The sequence below is a fragment of the Carcharodon carcharias genome, chromosome 14 (genome assembly GCF_017639515.1).
Source record: "Carcharodon carcharias isolate sCarCar2 chromosome 14, sCarCar2.pri, whole genome shotgun sequence".
NCBI classification, from domain to species: Eukaryota; Metazoa; Chordata; class Chondrichthyes; order Lamniformes; family Lamnidae; genus Carcharodon; species Carcharodon carcharias.
Genome location: NC_054480.1, coordinates 79719076 through 79742436, shown reverse-complemented (window position 1 = coordinate 79742436; position 23361 = coordinate 79719076). Strand labels below are relative to the sequence as shown.

Sequence of the window (23361 nt, the reverse complement as noted above, 5' to 3'; positions counted from 1 at the left end):
AGTGTGATAGATCCAAGTTTGCATTGTAACCAAGTTTGGAAAAGTAAGCTGTGTGGAGGACACAAAGCAGCTGCAAAGGGTTACAGTAGATTGAGTGAGTGGGCAAGAATTTGGCAGATGGGTTCTAATGTGGGAAAGTGGGAAATTCACTTTGGAAATAAAATGAGAAAACCAAATATATTTTATATTATGAGGGACAGGGAAATGTTGGTATTCAGAGGGATCTGGATGTTGTCCCTTTGTACATGACCACAAAGTTAACATGCAGGTAAGCAAGCATTAAGGAAAGCAAATGTTATATTATCCTTTATTACAAAGGGCTTGGGGTACAAGAGAGAAAATGTCATGCTGCAGTTGTATAGGACTTTTGGTGAAACTACACTCTGAATAATAACAGTTTTGATTCCCCTACCAAAGGAATTATATACTCTGCTTAGCGGGAGTGTGACAAAGGTTTACTGAACTGGTTCTGGAGAGGAGGGAATTGTCCTATGAGGAAGGATTGAGTCGACTGGGACAATATTCTCTGGAATTTACAATAATGAGGTGATATCATTTAAATATATAAAGTGCTTAAAGAGCTTGATAGGTTAATGCTGGAAGGATGTTCCCTCTGGCTAGGTAATCTAGAACTAGGTAGGGCACATGTTCTCAAAAGAAGAACATTTAGGACAGAGATGAGGAGAAATTTCTTCACTCAAAGGGTTGTGGATTTTTGGAATTCACTACCCCAGAAAGCTGTGTATGCTCAGCCATTGAGTATCAAGACAAAGATCGATAGATTGTTGGAGATTAAGGGATATAGGGGTGGTGCAGGAAGGTGGAGTTGAGGTAGAAGATCAGCCCTGATTGTATAGGATGGTTTCTTATTTCTTATGTTCTCAACTTCTAAGCTGGCATGTGTGATTTGAATTTGCAATCTCTGCATGATTAATCCATTTCCATAACCACTACATTAACAAAACTATCTTGCACAAATGATGGAAGAAATCTTACAGAGGGAGGTGCTGAGCTTCACACATCCTGCCCTTGCTCACATGAATACTGCCTGAATATTGATCAGGTGATAAGAGGAGGAAAACCTGGGTTCTTGGCTCTGGAATTAATCAATGATTTCCTTCCACTCCTCCTTTTGCAGTTTAATAATAATACTAATGACTTTTGCTCTGATTTCTGCAGATACGCAGGGACCTAAAACTATTGCAAATGTTTAATTGTTTGAATGAGAAACTCTTCCTCCTGCAACAAGTAGCCACTGAGAGTTGGAAACTGCTGCACTCGGACATGTGTTATTACCAATTCCTTACCACTACTAGGTGAGGAAAGCACAAAAGAATAGTACAATAGTTAAAAAATTGTTGGTTTTAGAGCAGTTCTTTGAACTTTGTGAAGGTTAATTGGTTTAGCTGAAAGGCCTGGGCCAATTTTATCTGCTAGATAGAGGCTCAATCTTTGTTAAGGGGCTGAGCATTCTACTTACCAAGGTTTCAGCCATGGCTCAGTGATAGCAATCTTTGCTCTGAATCAGGTCAAAGGTTCAAGCCCCACTTCAAAGACATGAGCAGAGAACTGAGGGTGTCCTGCACTTTGAGTTATCTTTTGGATGATATGTTAACCAGAGACCCTATCTGCCGTCAGGTTGATGTTAAAGATCCCATAGCAATATTAAAGAAGAGCAGGGGAGTCCCCCCCAGTTTCTTGGCCAATATTTATCCCTCAACCAACACCTAAAACATCATCCAGTCATTTATTTAATATTATTAGTGGGAGCTTGTTGTGTGCCAGTTGGCTGCTACATTTCCTACATGACAACAGTGGCAAAGCTCAAAGTACTTCATTGGCTGTGAAGTGCTTTGGGATGTCTTGATATTATGAAAGGTGCTGTATGAATGCAAATCTTTCTTCCTTTACTAGGCGCAATCTGTTTACTGTCATTCCCAGTTCCTAACTGAATATTAATTAGGGTTTCCAAAGTTTTGGTTTCAACTTGCCAACGTTGGTATTTCTTTCACCAGTAAAACACAGAACAGTTGGTTTAAACATCAGCTCCATACCTGCCCAGTGTACCTCAGTCACATGTGAGATTTGTGATTGAAATACTTCACATGAATTAAAAGGCTATTTTACTCATTCCAGTAGTGACACAGGAATAATTAATTCTACTTACACGCAATTGTACCTTAAGGTAAAGGCTAACAGCAAACATAAAGTCCCAAGTGGCTCAAATCCTTCAGGGAAATGTCTTAAAGATACAGTTTAGTATTTTCCTTCTCCAGCCTGTCCCTTCTGATCCTCCAGTTGACAGGGTTCCAGAACAGTGTCAGACGTTCATGGGCATCTCTATGCAGCTTGGAGAGAGATGAGATAGGGGCCCTGAACAGCCTCATTGGGGTAGCAGCTTTATGTCTGCACCTAACACAGTAACAGTGTGGGGAGGTGCTAGGAAATCCCAGAGCAGTACAAGGAGGCTAGTTCCCCAGGCAAAAGAGAGGAAAATCTCCCATAAGGTGTGGTCAAGAAAGTGATTTGTCTGAGTTTAGCATTTCCTCTTTGCTTTTGGACTCCAATTTTATTTATAAATTCCATATTTTTTTTAAAACAGCTTTGTCAGTTTATCTCTCCACTTCTAAAGCCCTGTGTACCTGAACCTCTAATTCTCTGTCCTCTTTTTAACATTTAACAATTTAATGTACATTTCCTGTCTTTATTTTTCCTCCCAAAATTTATTGCATTTCATTTCTCTACATCTAACATTTATCTAACTGAATTAAATGCATACGAACATACGAATCACGAGCAGGAGTAGGCCACTTGGCCCCTCGACCCTGCTCCACTATTCAATAAGATCATGGCTGATCTGAGTGTAACCTCAACCCCACATTCCTGCCTACCCCCGATAACCTTTCAACCCCTTGTTAATCAAGAATCTATCTAGCTCTGCCTTAAAAATATTCAAAGGCTCTGCTTCCACCACCTTTTGAGGAAGAGAGTTCCAAAGACTCTCAACCCTCTGAGAAAAAAATTTCTCATCTGTCTTAAATGAGCGAACCCTTATTTTTAAACAGTGACCCCTAGTTCTAGATTCTCCCACAAGAGGAAGCACCCTCTCCACAGCGACCCTGTCTAGACCCCTCAGGATCTTCTGTTTCAATTAAGTCACCTCTTACTCTAAATTCCAGTGGATACAAACCTAACCTGTCCAGCCTTTCCTCATAAGACAACCCGCCTACTGCTGTTATTAGTCTAGTAAGCCTTCTCTGAACTCCTAATGCATTTGGATCTGTCTTTAAATACAGAGACCAGTATTGTACACAGTACTCCAGATGTGGTCTCGCCAGTGCCCTGTATAACTGAAGCATAACCTCCCTGCTTTTGTAATCAACCCCTCTCACAATAAATGATAACATTCTATTAGCTTTCCTAATTACTTGCTGTACCTGCATACTAACCTTTTGTGATTCATGCACTAGGACACCCAGATCCCTCTGAATCTCAGAGCTCTGCAATCTCTCACCACTTAGATAATATGCTTCCTTTTTATTCTTCCTGCCAAAATGAAGAATTTCACATTTTCCCACATTATACTCCATTTGCCAGATCTTTGCATACTCACTTAACCTATCTATGTCACTTTGTAGCCTCCTTACATCCTCTTCACAATTTACTTTCCTACCTACCTTTGTGCCGTCAGCAAATTTAGCAACCGTCCCTTCATCCAAGTCATTTATATAAATTGTAAAAGGTTGAGGCCCCAACACTGATCGCTGTGGCACACCACTCGTCACATCCTGCCAACCTGAAAAAAGACCCATTTATGCCAACTGTTTTCTGTTAGCTAATCAATCTTCTACCCATGCCAATATGTTACCCCCTATACCATAAGCTTTTATTTTCTGCAATAACCTTTGGATGTGGCACCTGAATCAAATGCCGTCTGGAAATCTAAGTACCTCCACCAGTTCCCCTTTATTCATAGCACATGTGACTCCTTCAAAGAACTCCAATAAATTAGCTAAAAATGAGTTCCCTTCTACAAAACCATGTTGAATCTGCCTGATTGCCTTGAAGTTTACTAAGTGCCCTGCTATAACATCTTTAATAATATTTTCCCAATATTTTCCAACTTTTTCCCAAGACAGATGTTAGGCTAACTGGCCTATAGTTTCCTGCTTTCTGTCTCCCTCTCTTAATGAATAAAGGAATTATATTTGCTATTTTCCAATCTAATGGAACCTTCCCAGAATCTAGGGAATTTTGGAAAATTAAAACCAATGCATCAATTATCTCACTAGCCATTTCTTTCAAAATCTTAGAGTAACATCCATCCAGACCTGAGGATTTGTCAGCCCACAGCCCCAACAATTTGCTCAATACCACTTCCAAGGTGATTGTAATTTTCCCGAGTTCCTCCCTCCCTTCCATTTCCTGATTTGCAGCTATTTCCAGGATATTTCTTGTGTCCTGTATAGTGAAGACCGAAGCAAAATACCTGTTTAATTCATTCACTATCTCCTTACTTTCCATTATCAATTCCCCAGGCACACTCTATAGGACCAATGCTCACTTTGTTAACTCTTTTGTTATTTAAATATCAATAGAAATGTATGATCCGTCTTTCTATTACTATCTAGTTTTCTCTCATACTCTAATTTTTTCTTCCTCATTAATCTTTTTGTCATTCTTTGCTGTTCTTTCTATTATTTCCAACCTTCTGACTGTTCACCTGTCTTTGCGTAATTATATGCTTTTTCTTTAAGTTTGATACTGTCTTTAACTTTTTTAGTTAACCACGGATGCTGGGCCTTCCCTTTGGGATTTTTCTCTCATTGGAACGTATCTGTTCTGTGTATTCTGAAATACCCCTTTAACTGTCTGCCACTGAACTTCAATTGACCTATCCCTTAACCTCATTTGCCAGTTCACTTTACCTAGCTCTGCTTTCATGCCCTTATAATTGGCCTTATTCAAGTTTAAAATACTAGAGGCATTCATTTCTCCCTCTAAATTATGTAATATTCAATCATATTATGATCGCTGCTGCCTAGGGGTGCCTTCACTATGAGGTTATCCATTAATCCTATTTCATTGCTCAATACCAGGTCTAGTATAGCCTGCTCTCTGGTGGGCTCCAGAATGTGCTGTTCTAAGAAACAATCCTGAAAGCATTCCATGAATCTACATTAGCTTTGCCCATTAGATTTTTCCAGTCTATTTTTTGCTTAAAATCCCCGTGATTATTGCTGTACCTTCCTGGCAAGCTCCCATTATCTCTTCTTTTATACTCTGTCCCACTGTGTCCTCTGTCCTCAAGTGACTTCTTGTCTTAATCATTCCACATCTCAACCAAAACCGCTTCTGGTTTCCTGAACTTAGGTCATCCCTATTTAATGTGCTAATACCATCATTAGTTCACAGAGCCACCCCTCCATCTTTTTCTAACTTCCTGTCCTTCCTAAATGTCATGTACCCTTCAATATTCAGCTCCCAATCTATGCCATCCTGTGGCCATGACTCTGTAATAGCTATCAAATTGTACTTATTTCTATTTGTGCTATCAGTTCATCTGTTTTGTTTCGAATGCTACCTGCATTTAGGTTCAGAGCCTTTAGTTTTGTCCTTTTATTATTTTTGTAGCATCTAACCTTATCTGCTGATTTATTCTTAGATTTGTACTCTGTCACTTCCTGTCATAGTCTGTTTATCATTTCCCATATTAATACCTGTCTCTTTTGCCTGGTCTCTATTCTTTGGTTTACCACATCTTCCCAAATTTGATCCCTTGCCCCCAGTATTCAGTTTAAAACCCTGTCTACTTCACTAGCTAGGCAGCTCATGAGGACAACAACCCCAGCACAGTTCAGGTGGAGACTGTCCCAACGGTACAGATTCTACTTTCCCCAACACTGGTGACAGTGCCCCACAAGCCAGAGCCCACTTCTCCCACACAAGTCTTTAAGCCACTCATCCATTTCTCTAATCTTATTTGTCCTTTGCCAATTTGCACATGGCTCAGGTAATAATCCGCAGTGCCATGGTCAGTTTGCTCATCCACCCTGCATCTCCCACCCTCATCCAAATAAGCTGAGACCTGTTGGACAATTGCACAGGCTCACACTCCTGCCCTCTGGATGCCTTTACCTGCCTCACTCGCAGTCACACCCTCCTGTCCCTGGCCATTGACCAAATCTGAAGACCCTATCCTAAGTGGTGTGACTGCCTCCTGGTATAAAGCATCCAGGTAATTTTCCCCCTCCCTGATGTGTCACAGTGTCTGCAGCTCAGCCTCTAGCTCAATGACTCGGAGCCAAAGTTCCTCAAGCCGCAAACGCTTTCTGCATACGTGTTTTCCCTGGATCACAATATTATCCAGGAACTCTCATATGCTGCAGCCTTGACACATCACCTGTCCTGTCATCCTTGATGTGTTTTAAATAGTTAATTATATCAAGCACTTATTTAATGGTGCTTTCTTATATGCTTTATTAACTTTACCACCAAATTATGTACTATTTTAGACCTTAGGGATAGATTAGAACTTACCAACTTACCTGATACTTAACAAACAGCTAGCTCCTTTCCCTGTAGTAGAACAAGAACCAATTTCTATGGGGTGAGAAAGATTGAAAAAGGAAACGAACAATTCCTTCTCCCAACTCCCCTCGCACCAAACTCCAAGTATTCACTCAGTTAGTCGGCTGCGCTAAAGAACCCTGAATTTATAGTAAACTGAACTGGGGCTACAGTAACCAGATTCAACCAGTTAGCTAATTAACTACTCAGCTCCTACAGCTGAGAGTGAGTTTATCCTGTCTAAAATGCAAGAAAGAAAGAACTTAGCCTGTTTACACTTACTTTCCAGTTGCTGTTAATTACAGACTAGATTTTAAGAACAAAATTTAAGAACAAAATTAACACTTAAAACTCCCCCTCACCAAACTCCAGGGGCAGAATTTTCCATTCGTCGGGCAGGCCTGATCCAATTGCAGCGAGCACGGTGCCGATCGCCGGCAGCGATCAGGGCCACGCCGCTATTTTATGTGGGTGGGCCTTTCAGCGTGACATCCGCCGATAAGTGCAATGCGCTCCCTGTGCGGGCGGGCGGGGCGGGGTTATCCCTAAAATCGAGAGTGCGCTCTTTCGCGCATGCACACGAAAGAACTCACATCTCCCTGAGGCTATGTGCTGCATCAGGGAGATCGCCTCGACTTTTAAAAATATTAAAAGTAGAGAAAAGAAAAATCCCTAGCATGTCCCGTCATGTGACAATGTTCATAATTTCCATAACAACTTTATTACAATTTTTAAAACCCTACATGAAACCTCATCCCGCTGCTGGATGAGGTTTCATGTTTTTTCTAGTTGCCACCGGGGCTCCTGGCCGACCTGCCAACCTTAAGGTTGGACGGGCAGGTCCTTTAATTGTTTAAATGATCCTGTCAATGGCCCCAAGTGGCCATTGACAGGTCGGCTGGCCCACAGCTGATTTTGCTGTTTCCCCGCCTTCCTGAAAATTTAAATGGGGCGGGATGACGTCAGGGATTCGGCCCAAAGTCATCCCGCGTCATTTTACGCATCAGCGAGTGGGCCCCGCCCCTGCCCCTGCTCGCCGATGGTAAAATCCTGCCCCAGGTCTTCACTCAGTTAGTCGGCTGCACTCTGCCCAAAACCCCAGCCTCGTTCAACCACGTTGCTGTCACGTGTAAGCCAGCCCAGGTAAAGTCGGCAGATTTCCTTCTTTGAAGGAGATTAGTGAACCAGATGGGTTTTTACATGACCATCACCAGTTATTTATTCTAGTTTGCCTGTAGTGATTTATGGTCGTATTCTCTCTATTTGTGTCATCCGAAAATATAAATAAAGTGCCGCTAACCAGCTTTCTGATTATTTACATAGCTTGAGAAGAGCAATAGTCCCACTGTTTACATCCTCCAGTTTGTAAAACTTATATTAACCATGATTCTCTACTTTCTATTCTTTAACCAATTTTCTATTCATGCCACTACATTCCCACCTTAATTTTATTAACAAACCTCCTGTGGGGCATCTTACCAAATATATTTTGCAAATGCATACACACAGCATCCAATGCTTTTATCAGTACACTCTGTTACTTTCTCAAAGATCTCTTAAATTTGTCAGACATAACTTGCTCTTTACAAATCAGTGCTGGCTGTCTTTTGGGGTGAATATTAATTTTATCCCATTTTGTGAGTCTAGAAGCTTCCTCGTTACTGATGCTACACTGATGGGTCTATATGGGTATCCCCCTGGAACAGAGACAGCTAATGGGGTTCCAGATATATAAGAGTTTCCAATTTTTTTCATTTTTCAGTACACCCTTGAGACTGATTAATATATCTGAACCAGGAGATGTTTGCTGCATCTTGTCTCATTATCTTGAAATGATCTGAATATTCCATTCATATATACATCTCTGGAATTGCTTCCTTAAGACTCTTGGCCTCTCTGCCTTTTTGCCCTCCCCTAAGATTTCCTTAAAACTGTTTGACTCACCCTATGGTCACCTGTTCTCATTCATAAAATCTGAAAATTCTGGAAATACTCAACAGGTCAGGCAGCATTTCTAGCATTTTCTGTTTTTATTTCAGATATCCAACATCCACGGTATTTTGCTTTTGTACTCCAGTTATCATGAAACGTCATTGACCTGAGATGATGTTAATCCTGTTTCTCCCTCTCTTCACAGATGCTGCAGAACCTACTAGGTATTTCCAGCATTTTCTGTTTTCATTTCAGATTTCCTGCATCCGCGGTGTTTTGCTTTTGTACTAATATCTCCTTATGTGACTCGGTGTCAGATTTTGTTTGATAACACTCCTGTGGAATGGCTTGGAACATTTTGCCACAGTAAAGGCAAGCTGTTGTTGTTTTTATTGCACTGATTCTCTTCGTCACTCTTTAAATGTCGAATCTTTGAAATCTAGCAATGGTTTGGAGTTTTCCTGACCGGAATATCTTGCAAGTCCTCTTTCTATCCTTATTAAACTTTGGCTCAAAAAGACTCAAATAATCTTATTCCAGGCTGTGGGTAAAAGGCACTTGGGCTTATTCCTTTGTGTATGCCTCTTCCCCACTGTAAGAATTGGACATTTTATCATTGCTTAAATGCCAAGCTATAATCCAGAAGGTTTGGCAAGCAAATTTCTTCTCCTTTGTCCTCTCACTCTGTGGTTTTACTGAATTAATACAAAATGATTTTTGCTTCCACTGAGTACCACAACAGGCCCCTATTTATTTTTAAAACCAGTGATTCCGATCCCTCAGTATTGATGTAATGAAGATATAGCTCAGCCTCCACAGAATGCTCGTATTTAATAAGCCAGGGATTCTCACCTCACTACAGCAATTTAGCAGTACAACTGGAGCGGGTAGGGAAGGTCCATTCCTTTGGGTAGCTGGATTGCCTTGCTTTTAGGACAGCATGCTTAAAATATTACAAGATGTAGATTATTATCAGCTGGATATGTATACTGGAATTTTGAACACTCTCTCCCCCAGTTTTCAGCAGAGTGAATGGTATAGATTTCATTGGAGACTTTGCCTACTTATGAAATCTCAGTAAATGTTTTGCATAAGGAAAGCTGTCAGTGGATAATTCCTAAACTGTGGCAATAGTATCCAATAATCCATAGATACTCTGGCTGCAAAGTGCAGATGTGCAGCTCCCGTATTTTGAGCGCTAAAGGATGGTATGTCAGGTCGAAAATGGTGCCCATGCCATGAATGTCTACTTTGGTACATGCCATGTAGGACGCCATTTGCACAGAATCTTTGCAGAAGGAAGCCATTCGGCCCTTCGAGCTTGCACTGGCTCACTGAAAGAGCAATCTACCTAATCCCACTCCCTTGCCTTATCCTCGTAACCTTGCACATTCTCTCTTGTCAGGTAGCAATCCAATTCCCTTTTGAAAAACTTGGTCAAATCTGCCACCACCACCCATTCAGGAAGTTTGTTCCAGATTCCAACCACCCTCTGGGTGAAAAAGTTTTTCCTCACATCACATTTACTTCAATTTTTTTTTATTCATTCACGGAATGTGGGCTTCGCTGGCTGGGCCAGCATTTATTGCCTAACCCTAATTGCCCTTGAGAAGATGGTAGTGAGCTGTCTTTTTGAACCGCTGCAGTCCATGTGATGTAGGTACACCCACAGTGCTGTTAGGGAGGGAGTTCCAGGATTTTGACCCAGCGACAGTGAAGGAACGGCGAAATATTTCCAAGTCAGGATGGTGAGTGACTTGGAGGGGAACTTCCAGGTGGTGGTGTTCCCATCTATTTGCTGCCCTTGTCCTTCTAGGTGGAAGTGGTCGTGGGTTTGGAAGGTGCTGTCGAAGGAGCCTTGGTGAATTCCTGCAGTGCATCTTGTCGGTGATACACACTGCTGCTACTGTGCGTCAGTGGTGGAAGGAGTGAATGTTTGTGGATGTGGTGCCAATCAAGCGGGCTGCTTTGTCCTGGACGTTGTCCAGCTTCTTGGGTGTTTTGAGAGTTGCACTTATCCAGGCAATTATTGGAGATTATTCCACCACATTCCTGACTTGTGCCTTGTAGATGGCGGAGAGACTTTGGGGAGTCGGGGTGGGTTACTTGTCACACGATCCTTAGCCTCTGACCTGCTCTTGTATCCACAGTATTTATATGTCTAGTCCAGTTCAGTTTCTGGACAATGGTAACCCCCAGGATGTTGATAGTGGGGGATTCAGTGATGGTAATGCCATTGAACATCAAGGTGCGATGGTTGGATTCTCTCTTGTTGGAGATGGTCATTGCCTGACACTTGTGTGATGTGAATTTTACTTGCCACTTGTCAGCCCAAGCCTGGATATTGTCCAGGTCTTGTTGCATTTGGACATGGACTGCTTCAGTATCTGAGGAATCATGAATGGTGCTGAACATCATGCAATCATCAGTGAACATCCCCATTTCTGACCTTATGATGGTCATTGACGAAGCAGCTGAAGATGGCTGGCCTGAGTACACTACCATGAGGAACTCCTGCATTGATGTTCTGGAGCTGAGGTGACTGATCTCCAACAACCACAACCATCTTCCTTTGTGCCAGGTATGACTCTCACCAGCGGAGCGTTTTCCCCTGGTTCCCGTTGACTCCAGTTTTGCTAGGGCTCCTTGATGCCACATTCAGTCAAATGCTGCCTTGATGTCAAGGGCAGTTACTCTCACCTCACCTCAGGAGTTGAACTCTTTTGTCCACGTTTGAACCAAGACTGTAATGAGGTCAAGAGCTCAGTGGCCCTGGCGGAACCCAAACTGAGCATCAATGAGAAGGTTTTTGCTAAGCAAGTGCTGCTTGATAGCACTGTTGATGACCCCTTCCATTACTTTACTGATGGTGGAGAGTAGACTGTGGGGCAGTAATTGGCTGGATTGGATTTGCCCTGCTTTTTCTGTACAGGACATACCTGGGCAATTTTCCATATAGCTGGATAGATTGCCCATTTTTTTGACTCTGTGCCCTCTAGTTCTTGATGTATTCTTGAAAGGGAACAGTTTCTCAATATTTACCCTGTCCATACCCCTCAGGACCTTGAATATCGCTATCAAGTCTCCTCTTAGCCTTCTATTCTCCAAGGAAAACAGACCCAACCCCTCCAATCCAACCTCATAGCAACAGTTGTTTATCCCTGGAATCATTCTTGTGAATCTCCTCTGTACTCTCTTCAATGCCTTCACATCCTTCCTCATTTTGGCACCCAGAACTGTGAGGTTAGCACAGGCATTGGGAGTAGGATTATGTGGAGTAGACAGATTAAGATGACAGTCAGTAGATAACGCTGATTGATTGTGGCAGTGCCTTTTTTCACCTCACTGCACCAGCTAACAGCCTCCCTTAACCTCACACAGCTGAGCATGTGATCAGCATCACAACCATCCCCACCAGAGCTAGTTAAAGAGTTCATCAGCTTTTTTAAGGTTGCTTGCTGGTTGACTCCTGCTGGCTCTTGCTTAGTTAGTAGAATGTTTTAATGGTTTGTGATCTCATTTAAAGTTGAAGAAGTTACAGACATAGTGTGGCATGTGATAAAGGCCTCGGTTCTGACTTCAAGGGTTCTGATCACACCACTTGCTCCCTGACATGGTTCGTGTAGTTTCTATCTCCCTTGGCCTGCAGCATGACGGGGAGAATGAGCAGAAGCAACACAGAAGGACAAAATGCTACAAGAGGGAGGTGGAAAAGGGCTTTCAGTTGGTGGCCGTATTCACCCAGGGTCTCCAGGGAGCAATTCTCCTAGCTCCACCTCAGTGAGGAATGATGTATGCGATGTTTCTGCTCCATTAAGGAGGTGCTCACTGAAATCTGCCACCCCTGATGCTGGTAGACCAGCAGCCTCAGAACAGGGTGAGGATGGCACTGTCAATGGCTGTAAATGACCTTGAACCACTTCACATAGGGTTCCTTTCAGGCTGGAGCAGAAAACATTGTCAACATCTCTCAATTTACCATTCAGTGTTGTATAAGGAAGCTGACTGAGACACAATGTGCACTGACTATTCTCCAGAGAGAAGCAGATGGAAAATGTATATGACTTCACCAGGATAGTGGGTTCCCTAGGGTGCCATTGACTGCACACACATTGTTTTTTAGGCACCATATCTAAATTCTAAAATGTACCTCAGTCACAAAGAATTCCACTCCCTCAGTGTCCATCTGGGGTGTGACCATACTCAGTGCATTATGCAGGTCAATACCTGGTACCCTGATATCACGACACTTTCATTCTTCGTCAGTCTGCTGTACCATAACCACATAAGAAATAGGAGCAGGAGGAGGCCATTTGCCCCTCTAGCCTGATCCTCCATTTAATGAGATCATGCCTGATTAACTCCACTTTCCTTCTATCGCCCCCATAACCCTTGACTCTCTGGGGTAGAGAATTCCAACAATTGACGACTTTCTGAGAGAAGAAATTCCTCCTCATCACCATCTTCAATGGGTGTAGGGTTGTCAACCCTCCAGGACTGACCTGGAGTCTCGAGGAATTAAATATTAATCTTTGGGACTCTGCTGCCAGCAACCTCAGAAGAATACAATCAGAGCATTAAAAATGTTGTTTTTCATTGAATGCTTCTGGCTAATTAGTTATAAAAATATCATGGGGAATAGAGACTGTCTAACTTAACAATCATCCAATTGGATAATTAGGAATTAGAGATAGTTTCAGTAAGTTGTATTTGTATTTGTAAGTGTTCGGAATGAGTTTTAGCTTTAATGTTTAAGTTTGATTTGTATTTCTGTATTTGGGTGTTAAGAAAAGGTCAAATTGAGTTTAGGTTCACTTTAAAAGATGCCTGCATTTCTAATGAGAATTTTACAACTGTTGCAGCTAATTTAACCAAACAGGAGTAGAGAAACTGGGCTGTTGCCTAGCAACAGGGGTCCAGAGAGGCAGGTCCTTCCCACAGACACACAGAAGAAACTAGAAAGAACAGTTTGATTTGGAAGCTGTTTGAGTTCACTTGGTTTTGAAAGTAGCTGCAAGGAGAGACTGGAACAAAAGGGACAGATAGCCAGTCCCAAACTAAAGAAAAGACCCCAAAATCCAGGGGAGCAGAACAGGAGAAAGTCCCAAGCAGACTTCTAGTCAAAGAGAGGACAGGAACCTGGAAAAGGTCCTGTGAGTGAGGGACAGAAAGAAAGGCTCCAAGCTTCGGATTTAAAGAGACAGAAGCTGCATGAGGCAGATTTAAAGCGAGAACAGCTTGTGAGAGGCCAGAAGGTCCAAAGAGACAACTGAAGGTCTGTAACTCTCTGCTATGGGCATGTGCAGCAGTGGTGTACTATTGACAGCTGAGTCAGTGTGAAAGAGAGTGTGGAAGAAAACTTGAATGCATGTGGTGACTCAGGGGAGAGGAACATCAGAAGGAGAGTTCGAAACCTTGGAGATGAACCCTTGCAGAAGGCGTCTGAGAGAAAATGTTGGTTTGGAAGAAGATTCAAACGCAAGTTGTTGGAATGTGGAGACTGGAAACCCTTGTGTGAAAGATGGAGTTCAGTGAGACTGGTTGGCTTATGGTGTAACAAGCATCTGGAGGGAGTTGAGGACAGATCCATAGCATCTGTCTGGGGTGGCATCTGTCACTTGGTTTCAGAGCGTGGTGTGTCTGACCACGGGTTGCAAATTGGTTTACATGGACTGTACTTACTGTGAACATTAGATTATAAGATAGTTTTTGTAACTTGGGTTATCCTTACAAATCTGTATATATCTGTAAAGGTATAGTGGGTGAAGGAGTATTGTAATATAGTTCATCTATTCTTGATTAATAAATGTTTTATTCTTTTGTTAAAAGTTCATTAGCTGACTCCGGTGACTGTTCAGTGCCCACTCTCCATGTATCTAAACAAACAAATATAAGTTAGGGTCTATCAGGCTGGGTTCCACTCTGGGATCAGGCTTGTCCAGTGGTAATGTCAGCTGGGGATCATAACAATTTGTTTTCCTATTAGCTATGGGAAGGTGGTGCACTGAAAATATTGATGTTTCAGGCAACCAATGGCGTAGCTGGAGGCAGGAGGTCATGTGGTGACATCTCCAAGAATATATACAGAGTTGGCAATGGGAGACCCCTTATTCTTAAACTTTTCCCCCTAGTCCAAGATTCCCCCGCAAGGGAAAACACCCTCTCAGCATCTACCCTGTCAAGCCCCCTCTTAAATGTTTCAATAAGCTCCTCTCATTCTTCTAAACTCCAATGAATATCGGCCTAACCTGCTCAACCTTTTCTCATAACAGACCTTTCATCCCAGGAATCAACCTAGTAGATAAATCTTTCTCATTTGATCCACCACGAAAGAAGAGGGTGGCTACTGGGTGACAAGGTCTATCTGCTGACCATCTGGCTTGTAACTTCACTGTGCAACCTGTGCACACAAAGCAGCATAGATACAACAAGAGCCATGCTGCTGCCCAAAATGTCATTGAGCAGGTCAGTTGGCTGCTTACAAAACACCTCTGCTGCCTGGAACACCGTGGAGGAGTTTTGCAGTACTCTCCAGAACATGTGTTATGATTTGCCTACTGCAACCTGCAAAATCTTGCCATGTGAAAGTATATCCTTGTTGAGGAGGACGAAGGGAGGAGACAATCAACATGTCTCCTTTCTGGCTGAGCTTTCCACGGTTCGTTCATCTGACTGGTTCATCCCCATTCTCCACCAGATTCAATGGGAGGATCATTGAACATTCAGGTAAAACTGCAAAATCAACTTTGATGGACTGGACAGTGTCTGGATGGCAGAAAAACATCTCCTCCACATCCTTCACCTCCTAAAGACAAGACGCATTTTGGCTGCGGCAAGTGCTGGAAGGCTGAGGAGCAGTGTCTGACCTGAAGGAAGAGTGAATATGGCACAATAGCATAGAGCAAAGTTTGTGTGCTGCCTGCATCAGAAGGAAAGGACATAGGTTAATTGTGCAGCACAATCCCCATGCCCATTTTCAGGGAATATTGGATTGTGCCCCCTATACTTTCCAATAAAAATCAGAGCTACTGCCTGTGAGATCACTCAGCCTCATTATTACCCACTTATGAATCAGGATTACAGGAATCAATTTGCATACTTTGTTATTTATTCACACTAGAATCCATTACAAGTCCCTAGGTCATCCACTTAATTGGCACAGATTCCCCAAACTGCTCTCAATCTCTCCTAAACAGGACACCCAACTCTGCAACTTAAAGGCCCAAATCTTCCAGTATCGGTATCATTGAAATCTGGACTTAAGTTGGGAGAAGCACGACAGGACAAGCAGAAATCCTGACCCGCACACATGCACTCATATTGCCCGGGAAGTTTACATTTTCAGTTGCCTGATTTCCGCTGCAAATGTCTCCAACCCTGAGCTCAGTGTCACAGTCTTGGGCTAGATATGCAGGACTTACCCGGATACTTACCCAGGAAATGTTACACTGGTTAACACCTGGTCTAAGTTGGAGATTAGTCAGTGTAATTCAACTGAACACCACAGCCTACCCCTCCAATCAACCTCCCTCCCACCTGACCTGACCACATACCCCACCCACTACCCCACCGACCAGACTACACCCTCCCACCTAATCTGACCTGACTACACACCCCACCCAACTACTCCCTGACCCGACACGACTACCCTATCCCACCTGACCTGACTTGACTACACACCCACCCAACTAACCCCCCAACCAACCCAACTACCTCCTCCCACCAGACCTCACCCAACTGCACACCCTACCCAACTAACCCACCAACCTGACCCGACTAACCTATTCCACCAAACCTGACTCAACTACACACCCCATCCAACTATCCTCTGACCTGACCTGACTACCCCTCCCATCTGACCTGACCCAACTACCCAATCCTGACCCAACAACTTCCTCCCCACCTGGTTGTGCACCCACCAATTCACTCACTAACCCACTAACTGACTCACCAACTCACTTGTTCACTCACTAACCCACTGAAAGACTTGAGACAGCAGCTAATGTTATGAAAGGGGGTGTGCTTGCTCCATCCGTCTTTTCCTACACTCACTGGTCTTCCGTGAGGATGTCTGCACTGACTCATTGCTGCTACAGCAAGATTGGAAAAACAAAAGTGTACGAAAAAGTTGGGTCGCGTATATCTTCGTGGGCAGCACCCGGCATCGACGCTGACCCAAGATCTGGGTCATTAGCATTGGGAAATTTAATTTAACTGAAAGATCACCTTTTCACATCATTAATGAAAGACCTAAACTTCTTGAGTGACCACTGCCTTATCCCTTGTATCTGTACTTTAATTTGCAGGCCAGTTTCAATTAGCCCATTATTACACTTTAAAAAGTTTACTGAGACTCCCTTTTTAATAAAATCCTAATGAACACAGTCCCTTCAAGAAGAATCCAGATTGTGTGATTTAAAAATGGTGCCCATGGCATCATTCCCTCTTGAAAATGATCTCCAAAGTGAGACTGTCTCTTCAATGAGGTCAGAAAGGTGAAGCATTTTCTTTAAATGTCTAATTTATTCACCTCAAAGGGTGGTGGAAGGAAATTCTATAGTAGTTTTCAGAAGGGAATTTGATGTATAGTTGAAAAGGAGAAATTTGCTGGGCAACGGGAAAAGAGTTGGGGGGGTGGGACTAATTAGCAATTTCAAAGAGCCGGCACTGGCACAATGGGCTGAATGGCCTTCTGTTGCCCTGTATGAGTCCACAATTCTTTATCTGGTTGCCTAGCCTTTTCCATATCTTTGTCTTTCTTACTTTAATCAGGTACACAAAACATACTGTTTCCTGCTCTTAACTCTTGTACCCTCGTCACAGATTTTTCCAGTGGCTTCCTGAGCGAATCCGACTCCCTTGTCGCAGAATAATGTGCAGACCCTCGCCGTGTCGGCAATCGAGACGTTGCTGCACTCGATCCTGCTGGGAAAGCCTGCTGTGACAGTGAGTACAGCGCATCACATCAACTGTATCAAAGAACCAAAGGTCATGCACAGGAAAAGCATTTTGTATCAGGCTCAGGCCCTTCCACATGGAATTACACATCCCTTCAGGGCGTGAGCATTACCTTGTGCCAGACGTGTTCCAACCAACCATCATCCGGTCCACACCAGATAGGGCCTAACCGTTCCATCCCGGCCCTACCCATATCCTGGCACTACAAACGCTGCCTATTCCCAGCATTATCCAAATCCCGGCACAGACTGCATCCCGGCACTGTCCACATCCCGGCAATGTCAATATTCTGGCACTGTCCACATCCCGGTACTGTCCACTTTCTGACACTGTTCACGTTCCAGCGCTGTCCACATCCCAGCCCTATCCACATCCTGGCACTGTGTACATCCCGGAACTATCCACATTGCGGCACTATCCACACTCTCCACATCCCAGCAATGTCTGTATTCCGGCACTGTCCACTTTCTGGCACTGTCCAAGTTCTGATGCTGTCCACATTTCGGCACTATCCACATCCCGGCACTATCCATATTCAGGCACTATCCACATTCCGGCACTATTCACATCCCAGCACTGTCCACATCCCGGGACTATCCACATCCCAGCACTATCCACATCCCGCCACTGTGCACATCCCGGCACTATCCACATCCTGGCACTATCCACATCCCGCCACTGTGCACATCCCGGCACTATCCACATTCCGGCACTATCCACACTATCCACATTCCGGCACTATCCACATTCTGGCATTGTGCACACCCCGGCACTATCCACATTCCGGCACTATCCACACTGTCTACATCCCGGCACTATCCACATTCCAGCACTATCCACGCTATCCACATCCCAGCACTATCCACATCCCGCCACTGTGCACATCCCGGCACTATCTACATCCCAGCACTATCCACATCCTGGCACTATCCACATCCCGCCACTGTGCACATCCCGGCACTATCCACATTCCGGCACTATCCACACTATCCACATTCCGGCACTATCCACATTCTGGCATTGTGCACACCCCGGCACTATCCACATTCCGGCACTATCCACACTGTCTACATCCCGGCACTATCCACATTCCAGCACTATCCACGCTATCCACATCCCAGCACTATCCACATCCCGCCACTGTGCACATCCCGGCACTATCTACATCCCAGCACTATCCACATCCCAGCACTATCCACATCCCGCCACTGTGCACATCCCGGCACTATCTACATCCCGGCACTATCCACATACTGGCACTATCCACATCCCTGCACAATCCACAACCCAGCGCTATCCACATCCTGGCACTGTCCACGTCCCGGCGCTGTCCACATCACAGCACTATCCACATCCCAGCACTATCCACATCCCAGCACTATCCACATCCTGGCACTGTGTACATCCTGGAACTATCCTCATTCCAGCACTAGCCACACTGCCACATCCCGGGACTGTCTACATCCCGGCACTGTCCACTTTCCGGCACTGACCATGTTCCAGTGCTGTCCAAATCCCAGCACTGTCCACATCACAGCACTATCCACATCCCAGCACTATCCACATCCTGGCACTGTGTACATCCTGGAACTATCCTCATTCCAGCACTATCCACACTGTCCACATCCCGGCACTGTCCACGTCCCGGCACTGTCCACATTCTGGCAATGTCCACATTCTGGCACTGTGCACATTCCAGCACTATCCACATCCCAGCACTATCTACATCCCGGCACTATCCACATCCCAGCACTATCTACATCCCGGCACTATCCACATCCCAGCACTATCCACATCCCAGCACTATCCACATCCCAGCACTATCCACAACCCAGCACTATCCACATCCTGGCACTATCCACATCCTGGCACTGAGCACATCCCGGAACTATCCACATCCTGGCACTATCCACGCTTTCCACATCCCGGCACTGTCCACATTCCAGCACTATCCAAGCTATTCACATCCCGGCACTATCCACTTTCCGGCACTGTCCAATTTCCGGCACTGTCCACTTTCCAGCATTGTCCACGTTCCTGTACTGTCCACATCCCGGCACTATCCACATCCCGGCACTATCCACATCCCAGCACTATCCACATCCCGGCACTGTCCACATCCCAGCACTGTTCACATCCCAGCACTATCCACGTTCCGGCACTATCCCCATCCCAGCACTATTCACATCCCTGCACAATCCACAACCCAGCACTATCCACATTCCGGCACTATCCACATCCTGGCATTGTGTGCATCCCGACACTATCCACACTGTCCACATCCCGGCACTATCCACATTCCGACACTATCCACATCCCGGCACTGTCCACATCCCGGCACTGCCCACATCCCGGCACTGCCCACATCCCGGCACTGTCCACATGCCGGCAATATCTTTATTCCGGCACTATCCACACTGCCACATCCCAGCACTATTCAAATCACAGCACTGTCCACATTCCAGCACGATCCACACTGCCACATACTGACACTATCCACACGGCCACATACTGACACTATCCACACTGTCACATCCCAGCACTGTCCACATCCTGGCAATGTCCATATTCTGGCAATGTCCAATTTCCGGCACTGTCCACTTTCTGGCACTGTCCTCGTTCCCATGCTGTCCACATCCTGGCATTATCCACATCCCGGCACTATCCACATCCCAGCACTGTCCACATCCCGGCACAGTCCACATCCCAGCACTGTCCACATCCCGGCAGTGTCCACATCCCGGCACTGTCCACATCCCAGCACTGTCCACAGCCCGGCACTGTGCACATCCCGGCACTATCCACGTTCCGGCACTATTCACATCCCTGCACAATCCACAACCCAGCACTATCCACATTCCGGCACTATCCACATCCTGGCATTGTGCACATCCCGGCACTATCCACACTGTCCACATCCCAGCACTGTCAACAGCCCGGCACTGTACACATCCTGGCACTGTGCACTTCCTGGCAATATCCACATTCCGGCACTATCCACATCTCAGCACTATCCACATCCCAGCACTATCCACATCCCAGCACTATCCACAACCCAGCACTATCTACATCCTGGCACTATCCACATTCTGGCACTGTGCACATCCCGGAACTATCCATATTCCGGCACTATCCCCTCTGTCCACATCCCGGCACTATCCACATTTCAGCACTATCCAAGCTATACACATCCTGGCACTGTCCACATCGCGGCGCTGTACACATCCCGGCAATATCTGTATTCCGGAACTGTCCACTTTCCGGCACTGTCCACTTTCCGGCCCTGTCCACGTTCCGTTGCTGTCTACATCCCGGCACTATCCACATCCCAGCACTATCCACATCCCGGCACTGTCCACATCCCGGCACTGTGCACATCCCGGCACTATCCACATCCCGGCACTGTACACATCCCAGCACTGTCCACAGCCCAGCACTGTGCACATCCCGACACTATCCACGTTCCGGCACTATCCCCATCCCAGCACGATTCACGTCCCTGCACAATCCACAACCCAGCACTATCCACATTCCGGCACTATCCACATCCTGGCATTGTGAACATCCTGGCACTATCCACACTGCCACATCCCAGCACTGTCAACAGCCCGGCACTGTACACATCCTGGCACTATCCACACTGCCACATCCCAGCACAATTCAAATCACAGCACTTTCCACATTCCAGCACGATCCACACTGCCACATACTGACACTATCCACACTGTCACATCCCGGCAATGTCCATATTCTGGCAAAGTCCACATTCCGGCACTGTCCACTTTCCGGCACTGTGCACACCCCGGCACTATCCACATTCCGGCACTATACACACTGTCCATATCCCGGCACTATCCACATCCCGGCACTGTCCACGTCCCGGCACTGTCCACATCCCGGCACTGTCCACTTTCCAGCACTGTCCACGTTCCAGTGCTGTCCACGTTCCAGTGCTGTCCACATCCCGGCACTGTGCACATTCTGGCATTGTGCACATTCTGGCACTGTGCTCATCCCAGCACCAGCCAAAGAGCCACATCCCGGCACTATCCAAATCCCAGCACTATCTACATCCCGGCACTATCCAAATCCCAGCACTATCTACATCCCGGCACTATCCACATCCCAGCACTATACACATCCCAGCACTATCTACACCGCCACATCCAGGCACTGTCTACATCCTGGCACTGTCCACTTTCCGGCACTATCCACATTCCAGTGCTGTCCATATCCCGGCACTGTCCACATCCCGGCACTGTGCACATCCCGGCAATATCCACATTCCGGCACTATCCACATCCCAGCACTATCCACATCCCAGCACTATCCACAACCCAGCACTATCCACATCCTGGCACTGAGCACATCCCGGAACTATTCACATTCCGGCACTATCCACGCTTTCCACATCCCGGCACTGTCCACATTCCAGCACTATCCAAGCTATTCACATCCCGGCACTGTCCATGTCCTGGCACTGTCCTCATCCCGGCAATGTCTGTATTCCGGCACTGTCCACTTTCCGGCACTGTCCACGTTCCGGTGCTGTCCGCATCCCGGCACTATCCACACGCCAGCACTGTCCACATCCCGGCACTGTCCTCATCCCGGCACTGTCCTCATCCCGGCACTATCCACATCTCAGCACAGTGCACATCCCGGAACAGTCCACATCCTGGCACTGTCCACATCTCGGCAATGTCTGTATTCCGGAACAGTCCAATTTCCGGCACTGTCCACTTTCCAGCCTTGTCCACGTTCCTGTGCTGTCCACATCCCGGCACTATCCACATCCCGGCAATATCCACATCCCGGCACTATCCACATCCCGGCACTGTGCACATCCCGGCACTGTGCACATCCCAGCACTATCCACGTTCTGGCACTATCTCCATCCCAGCACTATTCACATCCCTGCACAATCCACAACCCAGCACTATCCACATTCCGGCACTATCCACATCCTGGCATTGTGCGCATCCCGGCACTGCCCACATCCTGGCACTATCCACATTCCGACACTATCCACATCCCGGCACTGTCCACATCCCGGCACTGCCCACATCCCGGCACTGTCCACGACCCGGCACTGTCCACATGCCGGCAATATCTTTATTCCGGCACTATCCACACTGCCACATCCCAGCACTATTCAAATCACAGCACTGTCCACATCCCGGCACTATCCACATCCTGGCACTATCCACATCCCAGCACTGTGCACATCCCGGCACAGTCCACATCCTGGCACTGTCCACATTCCGGCACTGTCCACATCCCAGCACTGTCCACAGCCCGGCACTGTGCACATCCCGGCACTATCCACGTTCCGGCACTATCCACATCCTGGCATTGTGCACATCCCGGCACTATCCACACTGTCCACATCCCAGCACTGTCAACAGCCCGGCAATGTCCACATCCTGGCACTGTCCACATTCCGGCACTGTCCACATCCCAGCACTGTCCACAGCCCGGCACTGTGCACATCCCAGCACTATCCACATTCCGGCACTATCCACATCCTGGCATTGTGCACATCCCGGCACTATCCACACTGTCCACATCCCAGCACTGTCAACAGCCCGGCAATGTACACATCCTGGCACTGTGCACTTCCCGCCAAAATCCACATTCCGGCACTATCCACATCTCAGCACTATCCACATCCCAGCACTATCCACAACCCAGCACTATCCACATCCTGACACTATCCACATCCTGGCACTGTGCACATCCCGGAACTATCCATATTCCGGCACTATCCACGCTGTCCACATCCCGGCACTATCCACATCCCATCACTGTCCACGTCCCGGCACTGTCCACATCCCGGCAATGTCTGTATTCCGGAACTGTCCAATTTCCGGCACTGTTCACTTTCTGGCACCGTCCTCG

General features: G+C 46.1%; 1 long non-coding RNA gene across 2 annotated transcripts in view; it reads left to right on the top strand.

Annotated features, from left to right (window-relative positions):
- Positions 1-209: 209 nt before the first annotated feature.
- LOC121286786 overlaps positions 210-23361 on the top strand; it is a 70297-nt gene continuing 47145 nt past the window's right edge. The window contains exons 1-2 of one of the 2 annotated variants that reach the window (XR_005945054.1): positions 210-268; positions 17326-17448. This is a non-coding gene — a long non-coding RNA (uncharacterized LOC121286786). Of the gene's footprint in view, positions 269-8683; positions 8727-17325; positions 17449-23361 lie in introns of those variants that run through there. The other variant, XR_005945055.1, reaches the window with a different exon arrangement.